General features: G+C 40.2%; 1 non-coding gene across 1 annotated transcript; it reads left to right on the forward strand.

The window, feature by feature from the left end:
* The first annotated feature begins 1,426 nt into the window (after nt 1–1,426).
* On the forward strand, nt 1,427–1,533 carry LOC141650294 (small nucleolar RNA R71). Its single transcript, XR_012546334.1, has one exon. It is a non-coding gene; the product is annotated as a small nucleolar RNA R71 (small nucleolar RNA).
* Nucleotides 1,534–4,994: the final 3,461 nt, after the last annotated feature.

Consider the following 4,994-nt stretch of genomic DNA (forward strand, 5'->3'; position numbering starts at 1 on the left):
TAGGAGGCGAGGGGAGAGGCATCTCATGAACTTCATAGATTGAGGAAATCTCCTCATTGTCATCAAAGGAAGAGAAATGGTGGAAAATAGGAGGTGGATGAGTCAACTTCTCATCTTTGACGTTCAAGATGCTATCATTTATGTCCTCATTTCTTTGACTCTCTAATTGAACCGAACCATTTCCAAAGACGAGAGCTTCAATTTTTTCCAAGCTAGAGTCAAAACTACAAATGTCGTAGTTTTTCTCATGGCTCCTAAACTCTCCTAATATGGCAAGTTCGAATTCATCAACCTCCATTTCCCAACTTTTTCATTCTTCCCTACACTTGTCATTGATAAGCACTTCTTCTTCAAAGATTTCGGAAGAAGGTGGTAGCGGGGAGTCTTCCTCATTATCATAAACATCCCAAATGGGGACACCAAGCTCTTCATAACTTCCCTCCCCACACTTATCATTTTGAAAGGAATCTTCATAAGTGTCCCATATGGAAGGGCCAAGTTCATCTTCTTCATGTGGTTCAAGACCAATCAATAATTCCCGATCAACCACTTTGTCAACCACAATTTCTTCCAGACGAAATGCTCATCATCTTGGGGTTCATCATTCACTAACCTCATCGATCCTCCTAATTCTTTCCCACTTCTCAAGGCAACCGAATGGACTTATTGATGAAGTGGCAGTCCATCCTTGGGGTTAAGCCCTTGAATTGGCGCAGGATGTGGCTTGCTTTGGATGTTAGAAGTCCATTGATTGGCTATGTGAGAATCGAATGTCTTTTGGTGAGCTTGGACATTGGTGAGTTAGGTTCTCAAATTCTTAAGTTGTTGATCATAATGGGCTTCTCTTTGTTGGGCTCTAGCACCCATATCTTTCAACATTCTCTCAATGAGAGGATTGACATTTGGAGGTTTAATGAGTGGTTGTTGTGAGAGTTGTTGGTATTGTGGAGGTGGATAACTTTCTTGTGGTTGGGAGCTTTGATGTGGAAAGGATGAGCAAGTGTTATATGAATGCCCAACACCGCCACAATTCTCACAAGAAGGAGCATATTGTAGATAGTTTCTAGGTGGAGACCTTGGTTCTTGAATGTAGTAGACCTTGGAATGGCTTGGTCTTTGTTCATGATAAGCATTTTCATGCTTCATCTCCCCCAAAAAGCTATCAAATTTCTTTGACAATTCATCCAACTTGGCCTTGTTTTCCAATTCAAACTTTGAAGGTCCTTCACTCTCGGACTCATTTTCCCTTCCATAGTCACCTTCTCTGCCTCAATAGCTAATTTCCATGTCGGAAATGTTTTGGATCAACTCCGTGATTTGGGCATTTTTCATATTGTCAAAGTTGCCGCTGGAGGCCGCCACAATCATATCCTTAAACCTTTGCTCAAGAGTTTTAAAGAATATTTGAGTTGTCATCCATTTGGGGATTCCATTATGTGGGCAAGAGGTAAGAAGGTCTCTAAATATTTCCTATGCTTCACTTAAAGTTTCACGATGTTTTTGCTTGAAGGTTTGGATTTTATGTCTTATTCTAGCGGTTTTTGAAGGAGGGTAAATTTTTTTGATAAAAGCCTTTAACAAGCTTTTCCAAGTAGTGAAAGTACCCGGTTAATGAGAATTCAACCATTTTCTAGCATTATCCTTCAAGGAAAGAGGAAAGAGCATAAGGAGAATTTGCTCTTCCGTGATGCCATCGTACTTGATAATACCCGCTTTTTCTTTGAATAAGACAAGGTGTTCATGAGCATCTTCATTCTTCAAGCCATGAAAGATATCTTGTTGAATAAAGGAGATTGTATGATGATGGAGCTCAAAAGTATTAGGAGCAAGAACTCCATAATTGATTGCCGAGTAAGACCGATTAGGATCCGGTCTATGGTAGTAACCCATTGGTTGGTCCGTCATTTCTTTATCAACAAAGTTGGTTCTTGGTATATTTGGTGGGCCAGGTGAGTTTGAATGTTGTGAATGGGTGGGTGAGTGATTTGGAAAGTGGTTTGGTGAATGGTTTAGTGAATGGTTTGGTTGAGAATTGGTGTTAGAGATGGATGTATTTGTAGTTGGTTTCGTGAAGGTGGAGATCTCCTTAGAGCCGATAGTGCTAACCATCTTCTTACCCAGAAAGACTTCTCAATCTCTCGATTAAGATGGACAAGAGAGCCGGTATTACACCTATACAAACACTCAAAAAGAGATCAAATGGTTCTAATGCAATGAATGCACTAGGACAAGGATGGAAAAATAAACAAACAAAGTAAACTAAGCTTAGAAACAAACAATTTATCTAATCCAATATCACCGTCCCCGGCAATGACGCCATTTTGATACCAAGGTTGTCGTGCTCCTTGGTATACAAAAAATATTTGTAAAACTCATTACCAAACTAATGAATGTAGTAGAGTAAGGAGGTCGATCCACAGAGACGGGATTATGGTTCTCAAATTGCTTGTTTGCTTCCTAGTTTAGTTCTAGCAAACGTTGAATGATTATTAAACTAATGCTAAAATATGAATTAAGATAAGAGAGTTAACTAGAAAGCAAATAAATGAGACGAATTAACTCAAGAAACTAAGAAACTAGGGTGTTGGGTTTGCTAGTGTAGACAAGGGTCAACTAGTGAGCCTAAATCAATGGTCACCAAGAAGTAGGGTCGGGGAAGGCTCCACCTCTCGGTGTGAGTCGGTCCCTAGGCTAAGTAAAGTCAAGCCCTCTCTTAGATTAACCTAGACCGAGTAATTGTGCATACTTCCACAAGTCAAGGCTCTCGCCTTAACAAGTCAACAAATAGAGAAAGGCTAGAATCCTCATTCTAGCAATTCCACAAACACTTGATGTGCACAATTAATCTAAACCAACTACTCAATAGTTTTAACTAATTCAAGATAACAATTAGCCCCAAGAGTCCGCCATAGGCCCCCCTTCACCCTAGTAGAACACTACTCACACATGCTAATGAAAATGGAAATAAAAGATGAAAAATTTTGCAAGTAGATAACAAGAATAAACATAATGAGAAGACAATTAGTTAAGCAACAATAACTTGTAAATAAGAGCAAGTAAACTAGACAAGATCAACATGTAAATGAATGAGTCATAACAACAATCAAAAGGGAAAACTTTGACATAAGATGAACACAAGAAAGCATGTTATAACTATACTAATTGGGCTAGCAATAAACATTTAAACAAATGTAAACAATTGAAAATTAGAGGGATTAAGATGATGATGAGACACGAAATGCAGGGGAGATGATGATGAAGGTGGATCATCGGGTTTGATGGTGGTTGAGACGAGATGCAAAAGTGATGGTTGTGGTGAAGCAGGGGAAGGTGTCGGGTTTGTGGATCGTGGGTGAGGGTGGTTGTCATGGTTAAGGATAATGGAGGTAGGTGACGGGTTAAATTTGGTTTGTTGGTGATGACATACGAAGGGGATGAAAAATAGTAAAGGAAATGATGATGATGTTAGGATTTTTAGGATCCACAAAACCTTCAGGTTGTGTCATGAACACTTCCTCTTCCAGAAAACCGTTCAGGAAAGCGGTTTTGACATCCATTTGCCATATCTCATAATCATGAAATGCAGCAATCGGTAACATTATCCGAACAGATCTAAGCATAGCAACTGGTGCAAAAGTTTCATCATAGTGTAAACCATGAACCTGGGTGAAACCTTTTGCCACCAATCTAGCTTTGTAGACATCTTTATGTCCATCCATGCCGATTTTAATCTTGAATATCGACTTACACTGAAGAGGTCGAACATCTTTAGGTAAGTCAACCAGGTCCCACACCTGATTTTCGTACATGGAATCCATTTCGGATTGCATGGCCTCGAGCCATAGCTTAGACTCAGAACTAGTAATAGATAATTTATAGGTCTTAGGTTCATCACTTTCCAAAAGTAAAACCTCATAGTCACCATCTTCCTCGATAACACCAAGGTATCTATCAGGACGGCGACTTATGTTGTACTTCGTACAACGATTTTCAAACGAGGATTGTGACTTCGTTTCTTGCTCAAATCTGAATCCAAAATATGTTCTGGAATCCTTGAATGACAAAGATTCAAACTTTAGCAAGAAATAGAAGCAAAAATGGCTTTAAAACAAAGAAAAATGGACGAGAACAGATGCTGTCCAGAACGCGAGAAGACACGAATAAAAGAGCAAATCGATGCTCTAATGTTCGTCTAATCTCTTGTGTTAACTTTGTGCTTTGTTTCTGGGTATGAGGGGATTTTAGGGTTGCTTTTGAATGTGAGGTTGATGGTGATTTTCTAGGGTTTCGAGCTCTCAAAATCGTGTGTGTGGCTCTCTCTTTTTCGTCCTATTTTTTTTTTGGAGTGTGAGGCTTGATTTATATAGGAAATAGGGTAGGGGAGCTAGGGTTAGGTAATTTGGCTGGTATATGGTTGGCTTGTAAAAGGGGAAAGAGAGTTTGAAAAGATATGGAAGGTGGAGGGAGATATTTTCGGTTATGGAAAGGATAAAGAAGGAGATTATTTTCGGTTGTTATGGGGATTGTATGAGCTGGTTATGGGAGGCGGAAATATCTCCTTTGTTTGGTGAACAAGTAGGAGAAACTAGGGAAGGGATTAAGGCTTGGATAGGGGTTCTAAAAGGGCTCGGGAAAGGCCCCTCTTTTTCCGCGCAAAATAAGGTGCGGGTTATTTGGGTGGGTTTTGGTATGGGTTTTGCTGGGTTTGGGCATGGGTTGGGTGCTGGGTTAATAGGTCAGGTGTTGGTGTGGTATTGGTTGGGTTGGGTTGATGTCTGGGTGGTGTTGGGTGTTGGTGCTGGGCTCGAAAACATGGGAGAGGGAATGGGTTGTGTCGTGGGTTGGGGTGGAAAAACGGGAGGGAAAAGGTGTTGGTTATAGGGGTTCGAACCTGGGATCTATGGAGGTAGGAGATGGGTCAAAGCAAACCTCGAGAATCATGCAAAAATTCGTCCAAAAATCGAGCTTAAAAACCGTCTTAAAATCGAGTTAAA

Source organism: Silene latifolia, chromosome 3 (genome assembly GCF_048544455.1).
Source record: "Silene latifolia isolate original U9 population chromosome 3, ASM4854445v1, whole genome shotgun sequence".
Classification (NCBI taxonomy): Eukaryota; Viridiplantae; Streptophyta; class Magnoliopsida; order Caryophyllales; family Caryophyllaceae; genus Silene; species Silene latifolia.